The 6,922-nt window shown below is 32.4% G+C and overlaps 1 pseudogene; it reads right to left on the bottom strand.

Moving 5' to 3' along the window:
- Positions 1–1,722: 1,722 nt before the first annotated feature.
- LOC107611339 (uncharacterized) lies at positions 1,723–6,922 on the bottom strand (annotated as a pseudogene).

The following is a 6,922-nucleotide window of genomic DNA, read 5'->3' as shown; positions in this document are numbered from 1 at the left end:
CATAGTATCGGTAGCCTCACAATCGAAAACCCATTTATTTATCTTTTTAATTGGATTCTGATTTTGGGTCTTCCCTTTATATTGAGTCGCCGTCTGGGCTGAGCAGCCAAGGAGTTCAGTAGTCCTTACCCTTACCGCCGCTGCTGCCTGCCTTGCCATCGTGACCTCTGCCTCGCCACCGCTGCTGGTGACATCTGGGATGCTAGCGGCGCTCTCTTACTCTGATTTCTCGATGACTTGGGGTTATTTTTTCACCAATCTGGATAACCCACAATATTAGAGCAGTTTTCTTTGATGTGTTTCTTCTTTCTTCTTTCATCAATTGCTTTTTTTCATCAGAGTTGTCCATAATGGATAATTATATCCATTTAGTTTGAAACCAATTGACAAATTGTCAGAATTGGTTTGTGATGATCGCATGTCAAAACTATTGCGTAGCATATTTGCAATTTGTAATGTCAATTCGTCAGAATTTTGAGTCCCTAGAACCTAACTCTGCTCTGATATCATGTTACCATGGTACAAAGAGTTTAGGAAAGAAACGAAGAATTATTTAAAAAATTATTATTTTTATTATTCATATTTTTCATCTGTGATTACAAGGTTCTTACCAATATATAGACCAAGAGTACGCTAAGAGTACGCTCGTTATGGAATAATATCCTAATAAATTACATTGATTTTTGTTCTAATTCTCTTTTATATTTTTCAGATTTTGTTCCTAATTATAATATTCTAATAATTCGTATACCAAAATCAGCCACTAAAATCAGCCACCAATGTATTTATGTATAAATGTGTGATTTAATTTATTTTCAACGTGTATTTGTATTTCAGCATGTATTTTATACTGATGACTGACTTTGGTGGCTAATTTTAGTGTACACATAGCATAATCCATTTTTTTATAATTCTACCCTTTTATTTTTATTATTAAATTTATATTTAACATTGTATGATATGGAATCTCAGTTTCAATTCTATTTTTTCTACATATGGTTTTATTTTTATATAAATTACTATTTTTTTATAAATATTATAGCAAATTCTTGACCCCAATAAAGGAAGAGGGAATTCTAGTAGAGTAACAAAAATAAAAAATGGCAACAAAATATACATGGCACATATTTCACATTTGTTTTTTATTTTCATCTACCATATCATACACAATAAAATATCAAAACTAATTACACAATAATTTTTTTAGCGTTGCCTAATCGATTGTAATATTAGTAATTAAATTATGTAAAATTAATAATTAATATTGAAAGGTATTTGTTATCATCGTTATTTTAATATCCATTCTCTTGTGTAAAAAATGTATTTTTTGAATCATTTATCTAAATACTATATTTTTAAAACAAGTACTTTTATAACTAAAAATTCAAACACAAAATAAAATAAGTTATTATTAATAAAAAATTTTATATTTTAAATTCTTTTCTAAAAGGAATTTAAGTTTCCTTCAATCTTTATATATTATATAAATATAGATATAAATATTGTTATGCATCAAATATGTTTGCCATTCATCGAAATAAACAATTATAATAATTTTCGAGTAATCAATTTATACATTCAACTAAAATTACACTTGTGTTTTTTTTAAAGAGTAAATAGCCTTTTCTAACCATGAAAGATTCGGATACCAACAAAACTGACCATGAAAAATTAAAATTAAAGTTATACCTATACAAAATAAATTTTGTTTGACAAAAATGATCAATAATTAATTTTTTTATTGATAATTCCATAAATACTCTCTTCTTTCCTCATCTTCCTTTTATCAATCAAACTCAACCTGAATTTCTTCACATCTTCCATAGCAGTGCTTCTAAACAACCCAATATCAACAACATCAAACACCATGTGGTATCCACATGATTTGAGAATTGAGATCCTCGGGCCTATCATGCAGCATAGCAAATCCAGACAGATAAGTCTCCATGCCGAATCCACCACTACTGCGCCTTTTTAGAATCTTCGCCTCAGCTTCCCTCATCAACCGCCTCACGTTCTCATTTCCTGGGTCCTACAAGTACCCCATGCTCGCGCTCAGATCCAACGATCCCATTTGGATGCAATCAATGCCATCAACGGTTGAAATCTCACCAACGTTCTTCACTCCCTCAACGGACTCAACCTGGCACATAATCACCATCTCTTCTTGGTAACTACCAAGGTAACCTTCATCTATATTGTAACCGGAAACCCGAACGATGGAGTGAGCCGAGTCACGGATCCCAATGGGAGGGATCTAGTAGAACAACACGATGTCAATGGCAGATTCTGTGGAATCGATCACTAGAAACATGATCCCCTGTGGGCCTAAGTCAAGGAATTTCTTAGCCCAAGTGGCAGAGCTCTCAGAAACGCGGAGGATTGCGGCAGTGCCGGTGGCTGCGAAAGCATAGAGACATGGAAACATGTCGGAGATTCCGCCGTGGCCGTGCTCCATATTGATGGCGACGAAGTCGTAGCCTACAAGTCGGCGATTTCGGCGAGTGTTGGGGAGAAGGAGAAGAGGAAGAGGTCATAAAGTGTGTCGTCATTTTGGAGGCGTGACCTGAGATTTTTGGGAAGACAATGCGGTTGTTGTGTTCATAACAGAGAAAGCTGAGATGGCAGAGGAGACATCGCCGACGTAGGATTTGTGGATGCACGGAGTGTCGGATCTGGTGGTGGTGAGGGGTTTGAGGGGTTTGGGTTTGAATGCAGAATATGAAGGGATGAGGATTGAATAGGGCTTTGGGTTAGTTTGGGAGAAGAGAGAAAAGGAATGCGGTGGTTGTTGGCAAGATGCATATGTTTGGGAAAAGTGGGAATAGAGTAGATCTGGTGGAACAATGAATTTACAGTGGAGTTAATAATGATTATAGAAGGAAGATGAAGAAGGAAGAGAAAAGGAGGAGGGTATTTATAGAATTACCAACAAAAATTTAACTATTGACTATTTTTGTCGTATAAAATTTATCTTGTATGGGTATAACTTTAGTTTCAATTTTTCATGGTCAGTTTTGTCAGCATATGAATCTTTTATGGTCAGAAATGACTATTTACTCTTTTTTTTTAATTATATTTTTAAAATCTTTTTGTATTTTCTATTTTTGTATTTTCTTTGTTTCTTCTCTTTATATTCTTTTGTTAAGAGGAAAAAATAAAAAAAAAAGAATAAAAAAATTGAAGAAGAATAAAAAATAACACAAAAAATATAAAAAAATAAAATGATACAAAAAAAAAGAGTTGCACATTTTATAAAAAAAATTCTTTTTTATAAATTTATATTTATTTTGAGAATCTTCTATATTTTGACTTTATAAATTTTTTTATGTTATTTAATAAATTATTTAAAAGGACTACAATAATATTTTAAACACTTAGTATAAATTTAATTATAAAAGTATTTATTGAGTTTGTATTTTTTTTATTTCTATTTATAAAATTTTAAAAATATAAGATTTAACTAACGTATATCTTTAGGATCGATTATGTTAAGTGTACACTAAAATCAGCTACCAAAGTCAATTACTACTATAAAATATATATTAGAATATACAAAAATGTTATTTATACACCAAAATCAGCCGCTAATGTATTTGTGTATAAATACATGTGTGGTTTAATTTATTTTCATCATTTTTCAATGTGTATTTGTATTCTAACATGTATTTTATACTAGCAGTTGACTTTGGTGGCTGATTTTAGTGTACACATAGCATAACTCTAGAATATAAATACACATTGAAAATAAATTAAATCATATATGTATTTATACACAAATATGTTGTTGACTAATCTTAATATACGAATAGTAATTTTATTTTAGGACATATAATGAAAAATATAAATTAAAAATTATTTATAAAAAATATAAAATTTAATATATTTAATATATATTTTTAAAATAAATTATTTAAAAATTATTATTATTAATAATAAGTTTATTTTTTTGAAATAAAATAAAAAACATTTATTATTTCTCCAAACACGATTTTTGAATTTTAATTTCCTAAATACAATTTTTTTTAGAGCAAGTTCGCCTTACCCTCTCCCGAACTTCATTCAAATTTTTTAAAATTCACGTTTTTAATCTATATCATCGTCTCCAAAATAGTATATAGATTTCTAAACAATATATAGGAGTACATAAAAATACACAGACAATAAGCATAGATTCTTCAATGATTTTTTAAATTATAAATTTAGAAAAACAAGCTGTTCTGAGGGTTACCTGAAACATTGATTTGGGCCTGAATGTGAGGTCCAGATCCCTTTGTATGACAACGTTCGACTTGTTGATGCCAAGGGGCCGCCTGTCCAAGTTCCTCGTGAGGAAGTGGGGGTAGTACCTGCAAGAGACTCCAATGCTTAAGTCAGCAAGGGCTTTAGGCAAGTTTTTAGTATATTAGAACGTGAATATACCTAAGGAGTGTCAGTGTATTTATAATAGAGTAGATAGCCACCTTTTGGAGTAGTTCCACATTTGTTGGTGGATAACCGTTCCCTTTATCTTGGGAGTTGTTGAGATATTCCTTCTAGATAAATAGGAGATATCTTAGGAGTTAGTTACTTATTTAGATAAGTGGGACCAAACTCATGTTGCTGTGTCCGAACTCTATGAGGTCGGGTAGGGGTAGATTGGACGATGTCTGTATGTTGGGATTTATTCATTTTGGGCTTGACTAAATTGTGGGCCAGTGCATGAACAGTGCCCCTGCTCAAGGTCGGGCTTTTACAAAGTCTGACTGGAGCAATTAGATGACCAAGTCAAAATGTTGAACTGTGGAGAAATTGTTTAGTAGTTTTGAGGTCTGAAGTCAAGGAGGTTGGTCGACTCAACATGGTTTGAATAATGTAACATTTTCGTAACATTACTCTTAACTATTTGTATGCTTTTCCGTGTGTTATCATTTTGTTGCAGTGTAGTTATTACTTACTAAAAAGTTATCGTTTGGTGACCTGATATTACCAATCGTTTTCACATTCTGTGCGACTTACTCTTTTTATTTGACTTTTTTTTGGCTAAGTCTTTTTTCTAGAACCGATTTGTACAACTCGTTCTTTTCGAGTTATTTACGGCTTGTAGGCTCTGTATGACTGGTTTTAGCACATCTTGATTAACCAGAGAATATTTCTTGTCCTAATTTTGTTCAACTCGTTCAGTTCGAGTTGTTTTGAGGATGCATGACTTGTTTTAATACAAATCACGTTTTTTAAGCTTATTCTGATTTTGTACAACTCGTTTTATACCGAGTTATTTTGAAGATTGTAGATTTGTTGCATGACTTTATTTTTGGTACAAATTGCTTATTTTGAGACATGATTATTTCTTGATCAGATTTCATGCAACTCGTTTAGTTCGAGTCGTTTTGTGACTTAATAACTTGTTTTAATGCAAATTATTTTTGAAACTTATAGTTCTGATTTCTTACTACTTGGTTTGATACAAATCGTTTACTTAAAACATGGCTATTTCTTGATCTGATTTCATGCAATTCGTTTAGTTCGAGTTGTTTTTAGGACTTCACAACTTGTTTTTCAACTTGTTTACTTTGAGGCCTTTTAAAGTATCAGATCATCTTTGTAGCTATCGAACTTTGTTGTTTTATCCATCGTGTCCCTGTTCGAGGTTGAGCTTTATGAAGTTGGACTCGAGCAATCAAGCGAATTGGATTATCGAATGAAGCACAACTCGTTATATATCAAGTTATTTTGTGTGATTTGTTTTAATACAAATTGCTTAGATCATATGGTTATTTTTTACTTGATTTTATTTAACTCATGAGCTTGAGTTGTTTCAAATCATCAAGCCGTATTATAACCATTGGACACCAATTTGAACCTCGTCGCTTTATCCAAGCGACCATTAAAAAGGTCAGCTCGTGATTTTTGCGCTTTGTCGAGCATAAATTGGTGCCTTAAGTGAAGGGATTATATGCTTATTCCCTTCCCTTTCTAGTTTTTACAAGTGTTTTATCCTTGTGTATGATACAGCTCGTTTTACCCGAGTTATTTTAATTAGAGGATTTTTTTCAATTTTGTTAGAAATGTTTACAATCCTTTTTTTCCTTTGCAACTCCTTTTTTTGTACGAGTTGTTTGGTTAAAGGATTGTTTTGATTTTACTTTAGCGATTCATTTTGATACAAATCACTTTTTAATGCTCTGCTTTAATAATTTGTTTTGCTACAAATTATTTTTAAAGCTTTGCTTTTAGATAGACACGACTTATGCTTGACACAAGTTCGTTGAAAATATGGTTGGCTGGCACAACTCGTTTAATCCGAGTTGTCCTTATGTTGTTGTGGATGCTAGAACAAGTTTTCTTTGGACAACTTGTTTTTGTGAAATTGTTCCATTTTATATGACTAGGTTGTTTATTTTTAGAACTTGTAGAGATGAGATTGTGGGATTGAAATTTTGTACGATTCATTTGTTACTCGTGTGGGTCGAGTTGTTAAATCGTATTTATGCCTCGAGGGGTATATTTAGTTAAGTTACTTTTGCGACTTATTCTAAACACAACTTTTTCAACCCGTTTGGCTTGAGCTATTTCGAGGTGTTTTTTTCCAATTCGCGTATGTAACTTCTTTCCACCAATTGATTCCTCGTTGCTTCATCCGGGTGACTTCTATAGGATCGACCCGTGATTTTCGCAGTTTGTCGAGCTTCAATTGGTGTGTTTTAATTGTAGAAAATCAGTTTCCATAAGAAATTGTATTACCTCCTTATGTTGGAGGTGTGTCGTACCTAGGCAGTTTGTCACCTTTGAGGTCGGATACTTTGTAGTAGTCCTTTTCTAAGACATCAATAATCTTGTAGGGTCGTATCCAGTTTGCTGTTAGATTTTCTTCGCCCGACCTCTGTAACCCGATATTATTTCTTATCAGGATGAGGTCGTTTGTGGCGAATCTTATAGACAT

This window comes from Arachis ipaensis, chromosome B1 (assembly GCF_059453495.1).
Source record: "Arachis ipaensis isolate K30076 ecotype BB chromosome B1, ASM5945349v1, whole genome shotgun sequence".
In the NCBI taxonomy this organism is placed as follows: Eukaryota; Viridiplantae; Streptophyta; class Magnoliopsida; order Fabales; family Fabaceae; genus Arachis; species Arachis ipaensis.
This window is presented reverse-complemented; position numbering and strand designations above follow the sequence as displayed.